This window comes from Periplaneta americana, chromosome 4, assembly GCF_040183065.1.
Source record: "Periplaneta americana isolate PAMFEO1 chromosome 4, P.americana_PAMFEO1_priV1, whole genome shotgun sequence".
Lineage (NCBI taxonomy): Eukaryota > Metazoa > Arthropoda > Insecta > Blattodea > Blattidae > Periplaneta > Periplaneta americana.
In genome coordinates this window covers 82,179,061-82,199,924 of record NC_091120.1, presented here as the reverse complement: position 1 = coordinate 82,199,924, position 20,864 = coordinate 82,179,061, and the positions used below count along the sequence as shown (strand labels likewise).

The 20,864-nt window shown below is 35.4% G+C and overlaps 1 protein-coding gene across 1 annotated transcript in view; it reads right to left on the bottom strand.

Moving 5' to 3' along the window:
* sr (stripe) overlaps window positions 1-20,864 on the bottom strand; it is a 1,127,550-nt gene that overhangs the window by 973,314 nt on the left and 133,372 nt on the right. Inside the window, exon 2 of the mRNA XM_069823631.1 lies at window positions 6,350-6,398. The gene's annotated coding sequence lies outside the window, so the exon portion shown is untranslated. The remainder of the gene's footprint in view (window positions 1-6,349; window positions 6,399-20,864) is intronic.

The following is a 20,864-nucleotide window of genomic DNA, read 5'->3' as shown; positions in this document are numbered from 1 at the left end:
AATATCTGTATCAGAGGCGCTTCTACACGAGTTACAACCATGAATTTCTTGGTTGGAACAACGGTTTATGTCACTAGTCACTTCTAGCGTATCCAGTTGTTTACATCGTATCGGGAGTTGTTCCACGGGAGTTTGTTCTTTTTAAGAATACTGGGTACTTGAACTCTGTATATCAGGTTTCGGTTATCTATTACGTAAAATGGACGAACTGCAATACAGTGCCGATTTCTACGGTAGATATTGACTGGCTAAATAAATCTATAAAAAAAGGATCCAGACAAATTAAAATTAATAAGTGGAAATATATGTCACGAAAGTCGCTGAGAGATAGTGGTCTTGAGTATACAACAAGGAAGACGAAGTCGCAAGTTAGTGCGAAAGATCCCCAAGTAATGTAAGTTCCTATGTGTAATTTTTGCAGTATTTTATTAGTTGTAAGTTTTATTTTAATTTACACTTAATCTAGTGTTACTTCGTCTATGTTGTGTTTCGCCACTATAGTTTATCTTGGAACTTTATCACGGTATTTCGTTTCAGGAACAGATTTGTGGAAATTTTTGTAAGGAGATGTGCTCACAGCTTGCTCTTGATGTCAGAAAGGAGCTGTTTAAAATGTATTACTCTCTTACAGTCAGCATTTAAAAACTGTGATTGTTATTGTCTTCATTATTAATACAATTTATACTTAACAGATAAGCCATCTCTTGGGATGGATACTGCGTATTCGGGACAGGGTTTCAACTTCCATCCCCCAACAATTTTTTAACTGTAATATTTAATTTTCTTTATTCATTTGTTATTGTTACAACTTTCATTAATTTAATGGTGTCCCTACATCTCAATACTGCAATTAATTTCTAATAATAGTGTTATTATTTGACCAATATTGTATATTTATTCATAATATGACATTGAGTGTAACTTCAATAAATTACATCGTGTGAATTCATATTAATATATAGCATTTAAAAATGAATTTCATAATCATTTTGTTCATAATTTAACACTTTTATTGATTTTGTATATTACATAATATTGTGATTGTATAAAACTGTTTATTATATATATTCCCCAGTAGCATTTCTGTGGAGTTGCAAATGTTACAAACATCTATGATGTGTAATATGACTTTCAATAACAATCGTATACTTCGCTTGTGTACAAAACACATTTTAATGGAATAACGGTCTATGTTGCCGTCTGATAGTAAATTTATGTGCGGAAATACGATGTAACATTTTTGTTCCTTCTGCACAGTTAGCAGATTGTAACATGACTGTTATTCGGCCCAACGCTTCAATTGTTAATACAAAAATATATAAAATGGAGGTGATAAAGTTTGAGATTAGGGTATTCGGCCCAACGCACAGTGGTCTAAAATCCATATTTAGGAGGACAAATGCAGAAAAATGACATGTAAAAAAAAGAAATTAAACCCTTAAATTATTTTTCCTATATAACTGAGTAACACTCAATTGATAATCTTAATCAGCGGAGGTGGCTGCATAGCGAGATAAGAAGCCGGTAACATGCCACATTTCGCCACCCAGCATTCTTACTCAGCAAGCGCCGCGAGTATGCCGTTTTCCTTGTGCTGTAACTCTGTTGTAAATGGTCGATTCCATTCATATTTGGTATCAACATGTCAAGTAGTTCTTTGGGTATGTAACACTGTTTGTTTTTGTTACATTTAATGTTATTATAGTATGTAAAATTAGCATGAATGGACACGGGACAAAATATAAATTTAACCATTGAGTGCAGACTTTGCTAAGGTAGAGGAAAAAAAAAAACCCTTTGGTTCGTCCAAAAATGATTTTTTTTCACTTCTTCCACTATTTACCTCTATTTTAAATCTAGTCTTAAGGTGCGTAGATTTGCGGAAGTAATAATTTATGAGCACTATTCTTTCGAGTTGCAGTAGTGCAATTTTTCTCGGTTGCAGTTATTTCAATATCTGTGAACCGAATCTGCTTCCGCAGTATAATTCAGGGAATTCAAGATGACAGCTTGTTAATTATGTACCAAATAAGCTTCCCGAGTGTCCAAAAGGTGCAATAGTACCTAAAAATGTAACATTTCCCCCCCCATAAGATTTTGTCTAAATGCATCCCCCTGTAAGGGGCACTTCTGTTCATGCCAACGTAAACAGAGTTTGTACACAAAACAAATGTACTAAGTGTAACTACTGTATAAAATTTCATAAAAATCTGTTAGATAGGACAAAAGTTACTAATTTTGTCTTATTGCGCCCTCCTATAAGGGGTGGTTACAATTAGACCAATGTAATGAGAGCTTGTATACAAAACATACATCCTATCTGTAACTACTTTGTAAAATTTCATAAAAATTTGTTAAATATGAGAAAAGTTACTAATTTTGTCTAATTGTGCTCCCTAAAAGGGGTAGTTCTCCTTATACCAACGTAATCAGAGCTTTTATGCAAAACATATATGTTCCTTGTAACTGTTTTGTAAAATTTCGTACAAATCTATCAAATACGAGAAAAGTTACTAATTTTGTTTAATTGCGCCCCCCTATAAGGGGTAGTTCCCCTTATACCAACGTAACGAGAGCTTGCATACAAAACATACATGCTACCTGTAACTGCTTTGTAAAATTTCATAAAAATCTGTTAAATAGGAGAAAAGTTACTAATTTTGTCTAATTGCACCCCTTGTATGGGGTAGTTCTCCTTATACGAGCGTAATCAGAGCTTATATACAAAACATATATGCTACTTGTAACTGCTTTGTAAAATTTCATAAAAATCTCTTAAATAGGAGAAAAGTTACTAATTTTGTCTAATTGCGCCCCCACTATAAGGGGTGGTTCCCCTTATACCAACGTAATCAGAGCTTGTATACAAAACATATATGCTACTTGTAACTGCTTTGTAGAATTTCATAAAAATCTGTCAGATAGGAGAAAAGTTTCTAATTTTGTCTAAATGCGCCCCCCTATAATGGGTAGTTCCCCTTATACCAACGTAACGAGAGCTTGCATACAAAACATATATGCTACCTGTAACTACTGTGTAAAATTTCATAAAAATCTGTTAGGTAGCTGAAAAGTTATTAATATGTTCCGCTAAATTTGCATTCTAGACCTCTGTGCAACGCTTCAATTGTTAATACAAAAATATATAAAATGGAGGTGATAAAGTTTGAGATTAGAGTCCTTCTGAAACAGTGGTTCCCAATCTTTCAGAGATCGCGGCCCGGTAAATTCTTTTCCTATAATACGAGGGTCCGGTTCCAACAAATTTACTCGTAAATACCTTTCCAATTAAGATATTCGGATTTTGAAACAAGTACCTACACGCTGCAATACGAACTTGCGAAGAGACAGTATTCACTATGATTATTCAGTATCGAAAACCGGATACAGATTGCCTTAGTCTTCAGTTTAAGTGAAAAAATTGTATTTATACTTCTCAGCTAATATGCCACTGACATCTGCAATTCAGATGCTATTTCGTTCTGTTTAGAGAACAGAGGATTCGCCACCCATTGTTGTAATCGGCTTGCAGGAAATTTTTATTACCGGTTATAAACAGCGGTATTCTCTTTCCTGAATGTTGAAAGATTTCTGGAAAAAAATCCTAAAAATAAGTGTCTTAGTCACTGACATTTGCTACGCGATATTATTTAGTTAGATATTAGAATTTAAAGTTTAGAGACGATCTGGATCTGCGCTTTTCGACACAACCAAAAAAAATTATTCTGCTAAGAATATTTCCACTATAAAATATTTATTCGTGAAAAATTCTTACTAAGGTAAAACGACAAATTCTAGGAGAATATCTCCCGGCCCGGTAATGGGCCGCTGCTCGGCGGTTGAGAAACACTGCAAAAAACAAGATTATAAAACTGCTGTCGCGGCTCCAAAGTATGTGAAGTCGAAGGTAACGGTGCCGTTACTGGGTATGTAGTACAGCAATGATTCCAGCGTAACAATAATGGACAAGGACAAATTAAGGATTTACAACGTCCTGGAAGATCTAAAAGTATGAGAAAATCCACAAAAAGTACTCGTAAGTTATCACAGGAACTTGGTACTTCAAAAGATAAAATACACCGCCACATTAATCATACAGATGTTGCAGATCTGTACGTCATAAACTGGCACCTGAATAGGTTCATCGCAGAGTGATATTATCTGTCGTTAGCTTACCGCTGATAGATTTATCAGGAGAATTATCACATGTGATGAAAATGAGTATATTGCCGCAGCCCTGATACATCAAATCCGTTACTCTGTCCCCGTCAACTTTCCAAAGCCATTGTTAAACAAAATTGGTTCGACTCTAAAGAAATATTGTGTGTCTGGTGGAATTTGGAAGATGTGATACACTGGGAATTTGTTTCAAACCGAAGTGCAGTTCGATGCGGATCTTTATTCTCAGCAGCTAGATCGAGTTCATGAAGTTTCGTGAGGTATCCGGTGTTGGTTAAATTGAAATAGAATTCTCTTGCAACAGGAAAGTGCGATACCTATAGCGCTCGAACAAACATGAGAAAAATCAAGGAATTTGGAAAAATCGAACAGCTACCCCACCCGGCATATAGCCTTGATCTTGCGCCTTCAGATTATCATCTGTAATGATCCATGGCCCACTTCCTCATGGAAGAAATTTCCAAAAATTTGGAAGCCGTTGAAATGGGTATCGCTGAATTCTTCGCATCAAAAACCAGAAACTGGGACCTTCGTGGGATAACGAACTTCGCTGAATGGTGGCTGAAGACCATAGAATCCAATGGACTTTTCTTTGAAGATTGGATTAATTTCTTGTGACACACTCTAACTAAAATGTTTCCCCAAACAGATATTACTATTGAGGAAGTATCTGTAAGTGTAATTTTTATATAATGTATGGGTCAGGCAAGTCGATAACTTCACAAACTATTATGTATAGTGTCATAGGATCGAAGTATACTTTCTTTCAGTATTTCACTGTATTTATTCAATTTAACTGATCAATTTGTTTTTATATTTTTACATCCAGAGATCATACAGCACGGAAACAAATTTAATGCTGTATTGTTATCATCCAGTCTGCTGTCAAAAAATCTGAAAGTTAGAATTTATAAAACAGTTATTTTACTGGTTGTTCTTTATGGTTGTGAAACTTGGACTATCACTTTGAGAGAGGAACATAGGTTAAGGGTGTTTGAGAATACGGTGCTTAGGAAAAATATTTGGGGCTAAGAGGGATGAAACACCTGTGGAGTAACGGCTAGCGCGTCTGGCCGCGAAACCAGGTGGCCCGGGTTCGATACCCGGTCGGGGCAAGTTACCTGGTTGAGGTTTTTTCCGGGGTTTTCCCTCAACCCAATATGAGCAAATGCTGGGACTCATTTCACCGGCATTATCACCTTCATCTCATTCAGACGCTAAATAACCAAAGATGTTGATAAAGCGTCGTAAAATGACCTACTAAAAAAAATAGGGATGAAGTTACAGGAGAATGAAGAAAGTTACACAACACGGAACTACACGCATTGTATTCTTCACCTGACATAATTAGGAACATTAAATCCAGACGTTTGAAATGAGCAGGGCATGAAGCACGTATGGGCGAATTCAGAAATCCGTACACTGTAGAGTGTTAGTTGAGAGGCCGGAGGGGAAAAGACCTTTGGGAAGGCCAAGACGTAGATGGGAGGATAATATTAAAATGGCTTTGAGAGAGGTGGGATATGATTGTAGAGACTGGATTAATCTTGCTCAGGATAGGGAACAATGCCGGGCTTATGTGAGGGCGGCAATGAACCTCCGGGTTCCTTAAAAGCCAGTAGGTAAGTAAGTATTGTACTATTCCCCCAGATAGGCTAGGCGAATTTCAAACCTACACCAACTGACTGCTTTGAGATTCGTTGTGTATTCGAGTTTCAAGGAAGTAACCCTACTCGGAGAATGCTATGAAATGATAATTATACGGAGATTTGACGGAATGATATGAACGCCAAACATGGGGAAACGAATGTCATTATGCATTTTTCAATGAAATCTCATAGGCCTGACAGTGTCACTGATCGATACTTTTCTATTACGGTACCGTTTCATTTACATATTTCATTGATCGCTGTATTTCGCAACAGTTTTCGCATATAAAGACAATGATTATGACTATAAAGAGCGTGATATATGCAAACAAACATAAGATTAAACTTTAAGGAATTGAAAAGTTCCCTTACAAGAACAGAATGCAGAGCACAAAATATAAATGCCCAGTAACAAAAGTAAAGCATATATAAACAGAATTAATGATTGTGTAAGTAAAAATAATAAAATTACAATTTTTAAGGAAAAAAGAACTGCATAACCATGTTAGTATCTTACTTACCCACGATTCAAGCTGTTGCAGAGCGTGTCGCGTTTACGTTTCCACGGACCTGTGGATTAAAGTAAGAATATTAGTGAGGAACAGTGGCTCACTCTATGAAGAAAACAAAAAATATGTTTGCATTACAGGATGACATAAATTAAAATTTATTTTAAGGTAAAGAAACGGTTAAATTAAAAAAAATCAGCGCGCTAGCACATTGAAGTAGCGTAATAATACTGTCCGGAAATTTTCGCCCACACTCAAAATGGCCGCCAATCGCCGCGTGCCCCAACCCGCGCCTCGTACATGCGCGGCGCCAAATCAAGGTCATACTCGCATCGTAGTCGTATACCCGATCTAACGAAACAACCTTTATTTCAATAGTGTTTTCAGTCATGAAGTTACAGTGTCGGAATGATTCACCCTGCAAACGTTACATCGCCTTTCCGTCCTGGTACTCATGTGTCGGTCTGATTTTAAGGACGTGTTCACCTGGAAAATGAAAGGTAGAAATAGTGAAATTTGATTGCAGGACTTCATATTCTTGTAACGTTGGACACCCATTTCGTCCACAAATGAGTAGACCTTAACGTGTAACTGATGCTCAGTGAAGAATCATAAATATATGATCAAACACTATGTCCTATTACATTCTATACATACTGGAATACATCCATAGAACCTTTCAATTTTTTTTAAATTTAATTAAGATATCATATTTAAGGTTCTCAATATCCCATTCTTAAAATTGATACTTTGTTATGAATACTTCATTTCATAACACACATTAAAAGTCATAACTTTTTTTCTTGTTTCATGTGTGGTCAAAACAGAGAATTGTATTCACGGTAACAGATTTCTAACCTGATGATGGGCAATACTGTGGTGAGGTTTCAACCTTCAGTGTTCTGAATAAGTTTTGAAATAATATTTCCTGGCCACCGACGCAGCTCAGAGATAAAGAGCTGAAGACATAGAATCAGAATTTGGTTTAAAAAAAAAAACTTTTCATTATGGGGCCCCACCTCATAGGGGAGAATTACTTTTGGATTAGATAGATTAATAACTATTCTAGGAGGAAAAGAAAATATTATTTTGGAAATAATTAGTATTGTTTTTTTTTCTTTTCTATTTTCAATTGAGATCCAAAGCTGCGCTTGTGTGCGGACGTATTCGAAACTATAGGTTGATTAAACCTACCTGATTGCTTCTTTTTCCGAGGTTTTCCCTAATTCTAAGGCGAGTGTCAGGTAATCCATGGCGAATCCCTGGTCTCATCTGGCAAAAACACCGCTTCGTTATCATTATTTTATAGATGCTAAGTAACTCCGTAGTTGATAAAGCGACGTTAAATATACCTCCTCCATTTGTGTTTCTCTAAATCAACCATGGGGAAAAATGGCTCTGAAGGGCCAGTGCACTCAAAGCCGCCTTACCTCCCTCCACCGACCCTCTCCACCGCCTGGTGCTTCTCTAGACACGCTTCATTCAGTGGCGGGTATGGCTTCGATCTCGGGACGTCAGTTTCAGGAAGAGCGGCAGAAATAATTTTTTGTTACTTACATAAAGAGGAAAGTCTGTTGCTTAATATGTGGGTTTAAAATTGCGCATATAAAACGCTTCAATATTAAACGCCACTTTAATCGGAAGCATAGGCTAAAGCTGACTTCGGTGATCTTACAAGTATTTATCTACAATTTTAAAAGCTATTTTCGTAATAATTGTGAAAAGATACAAAACAAGATATGTTTATGGTATTTTCAGGATTTAGATACTTGTTATTTTATTAAGTAGTATCTGGAACTGAAGTTATTTAAATTTTTGAGTGCATATTAGACCTACTTGATGCGTTCTCTTTCCAAGAAAGATTTTCAGAAGAACTGCAATGGACATGGAGATGTGTCTGTTCAATAATCCATTTGTATTTGATGTTTTTTTTTTTTTGGTTGGTTATTTAACGACGCTGTATCAACTACTAGATTATTTAGCGTTGATGAGATTGGTGATAGCGAGATGATATTTGGCGTGATATTTGATGTTACCCAAGCATCAGAGCCACTATGGAGATGCAAAAGAGCACGCCACTAAAGTGTTTAGGAAAAAATGGATTACCTACCAGAGGAGCAATTCCCTAATCTGCACACATTTGCAATGCGTATGGTATCTATGTTTGGCTCAACTTACTGTTGTGAGCTGTTTTTCTTTTCAAAATGAATATGACCAAAAGTATCTCCAGGTCTAGGATCACAGACATGCATTTAGTTTCAGTATTACGGTTGAGTTGTTCTATTTTAGAGCCAAATATATCCTTTTTAGTTAATAACAAGAACTTTCGAGGGCAATCAACAACAAAAAAAAAATGAAAACCAGCAGTATAGGCCTACAGTAGTATTTCGTTTCATTCATATCTCATGTATTTTGTTTAATATGTTTTAAAGTTAAATGACAGTGGAGCTTAGTTTTACTTTCTTTAGTATTTATAAAAAGAAACAATTGATTCTGTTGATCATTATATTGTGTTTAATATGTTTTCCAGTTAAATGACAATGGAGCTTAGTTACTTTATTAGTTTTAAAAAGAAACAATTTATTATGTTGAGTATTGTATCTTTTAATATATTGTGCAGTTAAATGACAATGTAGCTTTGCTTTTTCTTTACTGTTTTTAAAAAAGAAATACTTTATTATGTCGATCACAAGGCAGTTCAAGAATTTTTTGTGCACATGATAAAGGAGTAGTTATACAATTGAAAAATATATAATTTGCCTAATGACAGTAGGTGGCCGTCATAATTATTGTATGATACGTGTACTTCCTATAAACAAAATTCTGTAAAGATTTTGAAACAAGAAATAAGAGCGGAGAAATTACTGATGCACAAGGTGTGTCGAATCCACCACTGCACTTGACTTAGCAAAACAACTGCTTTACCCCTCCCCTGTCAATCAAACGAATGTGGGGTGAGTAGGAACGTTCCCTCCCTACTTTGCTTATAGTCCCCATAGCTACTCTAAATACATACCGGATGGGGCAATAGTCACTTTACGCTTTACATTATATTTATTTTCTGTGTCATTTACTCAAATGATCGCTGGCGAGCACGGAGGGGGCTGGCCTAGGCAAGAGGGTTTTGTCTGAGTCCTTGGGGTGAAATCGAGTGATCAATTGCTGCACGCCGTCCTATCACTCTAAAGTTAAAAACTTGATCCAAGTATTTACGAACATCTCCAGCATAATGGGGAGAGGCTGGAAGTAAAGTTCAACAAAGATGTTCACGTGCATCATGAGTTCTGATATCACATGTAAACAATCAGAAACAATAACTGCATGCCATCTGTCTTCTACGCTTGGAAATAGTCTTTCTTGTCTTTTGTTTCCTTATTAACCTGCAAAACTCCGATTGTCTATGATATCAATCTAAATATTTGTCTTTTATTTCTTTACCAACCTACAAAACTTCGATTATCTATGATACTAATCTAAATATTTGTCTTTTATTCCTTTACCAGTCTGCAAAACTTCGATTATGATACCAATCTAAATATTTGTCTTTTATTCCTTTACCAACCTGCAAAACTTCGATTATCTGTGATACTAATCTTAAACGCCACTAGTTAATTTATTGCAGCCAAATGACAAACAGTTGTTTCGTAACATTGCTACATTTACATTTATTTTTAAGAATTTAAAGTCACTTTTGCGCCATTCTGTATTACTTCTACAGATCTATAAGTATCAGCTCCGAGAGAAAAACATACAAGATCTAGTCTTCGACAAATTACATTAATTTATTTGCCGAAAAGATAACCTAGTTTTTAACATAAATGAAATAATATGATTCTTTGCCTATGTTGTATATTTGCAATACAATTAATAAAAAGGAGAAACATGTCTTTATAATTAACGTTATGTCCTTCAATATGTGTCATGATTCTGTTAAAATTATTTTTTTTAATGTGACTACTATAAATTTGGGCATCTTTATGTGTATAAAATCGAGATATAAGTGTATAGATTTTTCAACGCATCATAAACAATCATTTATTGGTATCTTTTTCTTCTTTTCTTCAAGTGCATGACAGGAACGATCGTTAGCGATCTGATAGCTACCAGACTGAGCCTGACCATAACATTTGTATTGGTGATCGGCAGCTGCCAGACTATACTGGGAAAAATGAATGATAGATACGGTAGTTTCCTGTTTCTTTCCGTGCCTGATGATGATGATGATGATGATGATGATGATGATGATGATGATGATGATGATGATGATTCCGGCGAAATGAGCCTGAGGATTGAAAGCTGAAAGTTATCCAGCATTTACTCGAAGGGTCGATAAAAAAACTAAACAAAATCTCAACCATGTAACTTGTCCGAACCAGGATTCGACCCCAGGCCCACCAGTTTCACAGTCGCTGAATCCCATATTTCAATGATGTTCTTCTCGTATAGTATTCCTACATATGACCACCATTTAAATTCTTCAGCTTCAAACTTTTAATTATTAGTCTATATGGAATCCATCTCCAATGGAGCATGCAAGAGAGTATCTTTTCCTGAGGTACCTACTGCAGAATAACACGTTAAGAGCTCATAGAAGGCATTGCCGCAGGCGGATTTATTGTGAATATGAAAAGAAAAGAACTCAAAAGAAGGCGGTAGTGCATAATTGATTTTACACGCAGAATAATACGTTATGAGCTCACAGATGTCATTGCCGCAGGCAGATCGATTGTAAATATGAAGAGAGAAGAATTCAGAAGAAGGCGGTAGTGGATAATTTATTTTACACAATTATACACAATATATCGACTCCAATTATCACTTCATAAGATTCTTCATAAGATAATGGGAAAATCTGTAATATCTTACAGTATACAATTTTATTTATAAAAAGACTGGAAGATAACTCACAAAAAATATTAAACCTCGTAAAGTTTTAAGATTGAATTAATGCAGAATAGTTAAAAAAAACCTAGTGAAATTAATATTTCGTTTGGTAATTGGAACGAATCTAAATTTCATCTTCAATGCGGATAAGGAGGAAAAGGAGAAGCTGAAAATTAAAATGGTATGTATGGTGATGACAGTGGTGAACAAGGTGAAGATTATGTAAGTGATAAACTTAAAGACGGAAATTATAATGATTCAAAAGATGAACGTGAAGGAAAACCTGAAGATGAAAAAGAAGAATATGTGGTGGTAGTGGTGGTGGTGGTGGTGGTGGTGGTTTGGTGGTAATGGTGGTGGTTTATTTAAAGAAATATTCATTTGCAGAGATTTTCAGCGTCGAAATTCAACATGGTTGAGAGATATTCAAAACACTTTGTCTGAAGCCCCTTATTATAGACAGAGTTCTTTTACGTGCCGTAAGTCCACGACACGGGACCCACAACTTTATTTTCATCCTGAAGAACGTCATGCCAAGGATTTTATCACCATTTAAAATTCCTTGTTCTCCGCCTGGTTTGAACCTGCGATCTCGGATCCCACAGGCACCACCAGATCGTCAAAGAAGAAGTGACAGACTAGAGGACAATAACGAGAGGAAAGGAAGATGGGAACCTTGTTGAAGAAAAAATGGAGATCTGGCTGAAGAGATGTGAATGAAGAAGATGGAGTTGTGGATGGAGATTTGACTGAAGAAAATGGTGACGATATGGCTGAAGAAGATGATAGAGGTCTGGTTGAAGAAGATGATGGAGATCTGACTAAAAATATTATGGAAATCTGCATGAAGAAGATGGTGGAGTTCTGAATGAAGAAGGCAACGAAAATCTGGATCAAGGAAACTTAAATCTGAATGAAGAAGATTATGAAGAGATGGATCAAGGCAATATGGGTGCATAGAAGAAAAATTATGAACAAGAGATAAATGAGTATCTGGGTGATTAAAATGAGACTGAAGAAAGTGGTAGTAATATTAATATGGAATATTGGAGACATCATGGACCCATCGACTCAACAGTAAACACAACAAAAATATACCTATCTAAGAGGTATCGGTGTTTATTCCTCTTTGTATTGACTGCTGAAATCGCTGCTAATCCTGCGACTTTATATGTATGTTGCAAATGAGATGTTACTAGAGTGCCCAAGCAAGTGGCATCCCATAATAAAGATTTTCCTCTTGACCATGGTATTAAGGTTAATCCATCAGGTCTTTTTCCATTAGAACGCCTGATACCAACGGGCCCTAGAATTGTAGGAGAACCCGTCGGGATCAATGCACGCTTTAATATGTCATTAATTTGGAAGAAAACTAAGAAAACTACAGGCCCTCAATGGTGACTCCCATTGTGCTGAATACCTGAGACAAAGAATCAATTTGCCATCCAAAGTGATTTTTTGGGGGTAAATAGTTTTATTTTTTAATTTACGTTTCATTCAATGTAGGATGCTCAATTTCTTTTCAGTTTTTACAGATCTGTCAAACTTTTGCTATTCTGATTGTAATGTTTTTAAGGAGTAGGCCTGGTATAGGGATATAATTTCATTTTTACTTCAATTTTTATTGTACCTGAGTTTTTTAATGCACTTCACTCCCACCCCCTCTACTAATAAACTTTCAACCGTCCTCCACACAGAACCAAGGCCGCGTGTGCAGTCAAAGTCGCCTTACGGTCATAGTAAACAGTACTGAGTTAGTGACTGTAGTATATTCCAGAAATGTGTTCGTGTTTTCCAGTGACGAAAGAGCGTTCAATATTGAATCATATTTTCGCACAGGTACTGTCGTCCGTTTACCTACGTTGCATCCTGGTTTCCCCCACCCGCTTCTGCTCGCCACTCTGTAAAAGCTAGTGGCTGGGCTACCTTAGCTCTTTTCTGAAAACATTAATCTCTGTTAGGAATTGGACGTCTACATAATAATATACAACTGTTTAAAATAATTTAAAAGGGCCTCGTTAAGTAATTAACTGTCACGTGATTTCCCCCCTTTCTACGACCCTGCGACAAAACGACTTGAGTAATTTTATCTTTTCGGATCGGGCAGAAGTAAAGATTGAATTTACAGTACGTAAGGTACTCTTTTAGAGTAGATACAGAATTATTTCAAGATGAGTTACTAGTATGAAGGACGAAACTGGTAATTGGAATTAGGTACATAGGTACATAGGTCTATAGTACGATAATATGCGCAAAAGAACTGAAGCCTGTATCGAAATGAACGGCCACCATTTTAAAAAATGTGTTTAAATATCCACATCACGATTATTTTTCAATTTAACTTCATTCTCTATATGGTACGCTAATGTGCTGTAGACAGTATAATATACACTGCATAATGTATACGTCCGAATGGATAGCTCAGTTCGGAGTAAAAACACTTATTGTTAATACAGTACTGTATTTTGATTAACCAAAAATCTAATGAAAATTATCAAACTCAAAATCGCGGTATTTTCTAGTTTGCGTAAATGGATGAACTACTTTTCTTCCCTCCTATACCTAGTAAAGTGATTTGTTTGTATTTTACGCCAGTATCATCGGACTCCAGTCGTAGAAGGGGGTAGCAAATGGTGTTTCCGGTTCTCAACCGTTAATCCAAAGATATAGCCAGGTTGATATTAGAAATGTGAGTAAAAAAATGATGTCCCTGAATAATTATCATATTATGTATTTCAAAGTTCTAGGTAGTACTGCATTTTTCTACATTCAATAGTTAGTATTTATGTCATTTTTTCACTAAAGGTGATTACAGCCGGCCAGGTGAGGACTCGCCGCAGTACTTGTACAGTAACACATTGCCTCATTGACACAGTACTTACAGAGATTATCAGTATGTGATTCGCAAGCCAACGTGTCTCAAAGAATTGTGGCCATAAATTACGTAGAATAGCGACACTGCAATAATGAATTCAGTCCCCATGTCTTTATAAATCATTTGAACTCCGAAGATATGGGACTTCTTTCTTTCAGACTAACTTCACATTAACTTCTTTCGCGCAATTTGTACAGTGATTTTTTAGACCGTAAATATTCCTGGAGAAGGTCGTAATTGCAGATACTTTCAGTAGTTATTCGTACCACTACCAATCTAGCGTGCATTTTTCAGTGCACAAACTCTATAGTGTTTAATCTGACGTTATTTTCCTATTTAGAAATACGAATTTATTGTACTAGAGTTCGAGTAAACCACCACGTCATGTAGTTTTGAGGTAAGAACTTCAAATAATGCGGCCACATTTTCAGTAAAAATAAGGTACCTTGAGGGAATAATGCCATGTAAACGTTTGGGTATTTTTCAATAAAAGGTCATGCTCTTTTGTTCAGATATAAACTCACAATTCTAAACTCAAACATGTTTATCAAACGTAAAAATGGCGATTTGTTAGAAATTCAAGGACAAAAGGAAGTAAGGAATATAATGTCTTAAACTGCAGTACGTGATCTTCCACTGCGTCCTTTGTCACACAAGTTGAGAGTTGCACCAGGTTAATTACGAGCACGAGCAGACCAATGACGCATAGTACTGATGATGAAACTTTGATCACGATAAACAGCCTTCAATCTCCGATTAATGTATATCGGGAGTACATTTTCTGCAGTTAAAAACTCGATCAGAGCACGCTGTTTCAGATGCACCGACATAGTGCGGGTACACTATGTTTCGACATGTTTCAGACTATAACTCGGACGAACAGAGATACGAAACTTGAGTCATTCAAAAGCAGAAAGTTCACTGAATACAATGTACTATCACTAATATTTTTAACTATATTCACAGCGACGAAAAAATATGAGGCATTACTTTTCAGCATATCGTCGTAATTAATTTACATCCATGAAAATAATTTATTACGCCAAATATAAAATCGTGTAAAATATTTTTTCTACATGACATAAATTACATGTAATTTACGCGGTCAGTCCTGGCTGGGAGTTAACATATTTTTTTAATGTTTCGAAACGGCATGAAACCTGTATGAAGAAACGCAGCACAGTGTGGAATACCAAAAATTCTTCTCGTACTTATCTTTATTATTATTATTATTATTATTATTATTATTATTATTATTATTAAAACATTATATTCAATGAGTTGAAGACGATTATCTGTTGATGTGGATGAAATAGATATAATCTAATGCAAATGATAATAGTGATACTCAGTGAAGTACGCAGAATTTTGTCAAAGGGGAAATTATTAAAATTGTTTACAATTTCATGATCGGTTTTCTAAATTTTGTGTATTATTATTATTATTATTATTATTATTATTATTATTATTATTATTATTATTATTATTATGTTACGGTATATGTATTAAGAGTAGGTATATTAAAAATATGAACTGTCAAATGCACGAAATGTTAAACGAACGTTTCACAATAAAGTCAGAACTCAAAGTAATGAAAGGATGAATACCTCTCTTAAAATTAGTTTAAAATCGACAACGCACAATGTTTCACATCTGCGAAGCAGAACTGTCAAAACAACCTTTTCAATGTGTTTAAGAAGAAGTTAAATTTCATATTGTGTCGGCTTCATTTTATTACAAGATACGTACTAAGCGACGATAGGTCTCTCTATTGGTTTGGTTTATTATATATAATAGATCACAGACACATTACATACAACAATTTTACACAAAGATATATTATTATATAAATACAATTTATACGTTTTACCTATTAACATATTTGTTTTGTCTTGCACTAGCTTTCAGTTATTGTGCAAGACTCAACTCATTCTAGAATATTGGTACCATCAGTATTGGTTTACCTTCCTAAGATGTACTTCCCTCTTCACTCTGCAATGTGCAGCTAGCGTATCTAAATCATCTCTAATTAGGTCTCTCTATAACAAAGATAGCATTGTTATAATTCGAACGCAGCACCAAGCACACAGGGATTATACTGAAGGTGGTGTTGGAGGACAATGTCTTATGTCGATGTAGATTTTGTTACTCTGACTGAAAAATTACAGAAGGGAAAACGAATATGGGGAAAAAACACTCAAATCCGAATATGTATTTTTTTTTAAGTTCGGGGGGAGTAAGGGATTTCAAACTCGGTAACCCTCCCCTTGCCTACGCCCCCTGATGATACTGATTGGCATAATTTTGAAGATGTGTATCGTGACAATGAGTATCATTATCATGATGGTGGTGAAGATAATCATAAAGATGCAGATTTGATATCGTAATATTTACTATGTTTTACAAATTATATAAATTCTAATATTCTCGAACAGTTCTTCTTTAAACTTCGTCAGTTTATGACATTAATCCATTGACAGTATTTAGGAATGTGAGAGTAAATAAATTGCGTAACTTGTTTGAAGTTGTTTGTCGTCCCGTAAATTGATGAATGTACTGGCATGTAGTCTGGAAGAATGCGAATATGACCTATTGCGAAACCAGACTGTAGGTGTGGGTATCGAAAACAAGTTGCGTAACGGGATGACACGGGACGCCTTCGTGCGGGAGACTTGCGTAGGGTGCGTTCAGTCTGGCACAGGCTTCTCTTTATGAATGACCCGATCTTACACCCTTATGTATTAATGCAGCAATATTCTACCTAGTCATCGCGTGTACTCATGTAACAATCTGAAAAACACGCCTATATTGTTTACCTGAATGCGTTAGTAGGTCACAGCAATAATAAAGTTTCGAATTTTATTTGTTCTAGCATTGTTTTTCACATGAATAATAATTAAATTATAGCAGTAATAATAATCTTAGCTGTTTCGATGGCAGTCCGATTTTTATAAAATAGTTATTAAAGAATGTTGAAGAATAGAATCTTGTTTTTGGCGCTTAACTCTTTTGGAAAAATAGTGTTTAATTACAGATATTAAATAAAAGTTATGTTGGTACAGTATTCGTTCTCACTTTGTGACTGTTTTCCTGGTGTTTGTTTATCTTTACAATTACATTTTCAATTTTTAGCTCTTATCTTATTTTTTTTTCCATTTCCTTTCTAATGAATAGAATATATTGCACAAGAAATGTCAGCAATCTGTCGCTTCTATTTGTTTCGTTTATTGAGCTGTCAAGAGTTCATATTTCATAACCGTATAATAATGTGGGAAGTATCATTGTTCTATAGAATGTTAAGATATATTCTAATATTCCCTTATTCATTAGGCTTTCTTTCATTAAGCCTTATTCCTAACAACTGTTGATATCTATGTAATTTGTTGTTCAGGTCATGGATCCTTTCATAAGAAACCTCGTATCTGAAATAGTTGAAGCCTTTCACTTGTTTTGAAATACCGTTATTTATTTTTCTCTGAAATATTCTTCGCGTTTGAAACTGGTAAACTTTGTTTTCTATATAGAAATGTGTAAATAATACAACCATTTCATTCATTCATTCATTCATTCATTCATTCATTCATTCATTCATTCATTCATTTATTTAGTGTTCTGCTCAAGGGCAGGTGTTTCACCGCAATACCAGCTTTCTCCAATCTTTCCTATTTTCTGCCTTCCTCTTTTTTTTTTCCTCATATGATCCATATATCTTAATGTCGTCTATGATCTGATATCTTCTACCCCGAACTCTTCTCTCGTTCACCATTACTTCCAGTGCATCCTTCAGTAGGCAGTTTCTTCTCAGCCAGTAACCTAACCAATTCCTTTTACTCTTCCTGATCAGTTTCAATATCATTCTTCCTTCACCCAATCTTTCCAACACAGCTTCATTTCTTATTCTGTCTGTCCACTTCACATGTTCCATTCTTCTCCATATCCACATTTCAAATGATTCTATTCGCTTCTCTTCACTTCGTCGTAATATTCATGTTTCTGCCCCATACAATGCCACACTCCATACAAAGAAAACACTTCACTAGTCTCTTCCTTAGTTCTTTTTCCAGTCGTCCGTAGAAAATGCTCCTTCTATTAAATGCTTCCTTGGCCATTGCCATCCTCCTTTTCACTTCCTGGCAGCAGCTCATGTTATTGCTTATAGTACACCCCAAGTATCTGAAGGTGTCCACTTGCTCTACTGCCTCATTTAGGATTCTTAAGTTTATCTTCTGTATCTTTATATCTATGACCATGCTCCTCGTCTTATTTGCATTTATCTTCATCCCATACTACTCACAGCTATCATTTATCTCCAGTAGCATATTCTTTAGTGCCATTTTCTCTTCTGCTAACAACGCCATATCATCAGCAAATCTTATGCACTTTATTTTTCTTCCTTCTACTATCACTCCTCCCATGTTCTGAAAACAATTCTTTACTAAATCCTCCAAGTAAATGTTGAACAGGGTAGGTGATAAAGGGCATCCTTGACGTACTCCTCTCTCAATTTCACTTCCTTCAGACATTTCTTCTCATATCCTGAATTTTAGTCCTTGTTTCATATAATGATTACTGAACACACCTATTATATTTTAGGATCCCCTTCAATTTATTCCAATCCACTCTGTCAAAAGCCTTTTCTAGGTCCAGAATTATTACATACACTTATTTATTGTTCTCTAGGTATCTTACATCGATTGTCCGTACCAGTCCAATTGCATCTCTCGTACCTTTTCCCTTCCTGAAGCCAAACTGCTCTTCTTCCAACCGTTCTTCCATCTTAGAATATAAACGTCGATTCAGTAATCTCAAGAGAATCTTCGCCGATTTCGACATTACACTGATAGTCCTGAAGTTCTTACATTTCTTGGCATTATTTTCCTTCGGTATTGTAATCAACACTGAATCCGTAAAATCTTCAGGCCATTCGCCTTTGTCATATATTTTGTTGCATAATGATAGAATTTGCTTCTTGTCTTCACCCAAGCAGTTTACTAATTCAATGGGGATTCCATCAACTCCTGTTGCTTTCCATTCTGCATTTCCTTAAGCGCTAGTTCAACTTCTTCGCTTAAAATTGAAAATCCTTTTTCGTATTTTGATTCGGCTAAGTCATAATACAACCCTGCAGTATTATTTCAAATGTGCAATGCATTATGTAAGGAATCTTCAGAGTTTACAAACACTACTTGGTCATCTAAAAATAGTAATTTATTTGCCCAGTAAAATAACTTTATCAAATTAATTTACTATTCTTAATGACTTCATAATATATATATATAAGGGGGGGGAAAGAACTCGCCTATCTCCTGGCTTAATTGCCTAACGAATGATAATATTAAATATTTTTTATTAATTTGTCCTACAGAATAACATCTGTAATATTAATTCACAATTAATATTAGAGGAGAAAAATTCGCTTCGGCGCCAGGGATCGAACCCGGGTCCTTGGTTCTACGTACCAAGCGCTCATAGCTAGAAGTGCATAACTGCGGAATCCCGGCCAAACAAGTCACTCAGTTGAGTGCGCCCCTTGTATAATGGCAGTTGACTTGGACATAAAAGGTGCTATTCATAGACATTTCGCTAGCCCGCGCTACGAGCGTGCTAAACTAGCCCCGGCTATCGACTGGTTATTTGTACGGGATTCATATCATACCATATCGCTAACAATGGCTTATGAATACGAGAAACGTTAGTTCGCTGGTCATCCACCGGAAGCTCGCGCTAAGAATGTCTATGAATACGGCTCAAAACGTCAACATATATGCCTAACTTGGAGTCAGGCCAAAAGGGAAACATTGAAGGAGGAACGTCCAATCCGGTGCTGTGGATTGAATTCGGCGTAGCTCAGTGGTCAGAGTGCTTGGTACATAGGGAGAAAAAATATAAATCAGAAATATATTTATATAATGAGAATATTAATGTAATGAAATTTTGCCTTTAGAGGTTTTATATTCTATTTAGAGAAATTAATGGTAATAATAGGAATGGACAGATGTTAGCTTCATTATAAGTAACAAATATTAATGAGTAATTAATCTGTTAAGTAAGAATTTATGTAATTTTGACCTAAATGAAGTTATTGTCCAACAACCCCTTACTTCTTCCGAACATAATCTGAACACACGCTCTCGTCATGAAACAATACTAACAATACCATTCCATCGCACCTCCTCATACTCATCCTCTTTCACAATAACCCTGCCAAGACTCTGGAATTCGCTACCTGCTAGCATCAGGGACTGTCGAAATAAAATTGAATTCAAACTCAAAATTACTAGGCACTTGGTCAGTAATTGATTTCTTGTAAATAGTTTCTTTAATCTATCACAAAATATTTCAATATCCAGTAATTTCATCACTATACAATTTTGTTATTCTAGGTTTAATTTGTAATTCAGTAAATATAAAATATTCTTTGTTTTTTATGATAAATTATCTAGCTTTAATTAGTCAGGTAATCTTTTCGTACTTTGATTCTTATTGTAATTGTAATTGCAAATTTAATACTGATTGTAATTTTATTTGTAATTGTAATTGTAAATTTAATACTAATTGTAATTTTATTCTTCATACTATAGTTGGAATCTCCTGGTAGAGGGGCAGAGAAGGCCTGACGGCCTTATCTCTACCAGGTTAAATAAATAAATACTACTAAATACTAAATACTAAATACTAGTTCCAATTTCTAGCAACTGAAACCGTATAGGATGAAGAATATAACCGATGTCTTGTGGCAGGGTATAATGAGTACCCTAAATTGTTGTG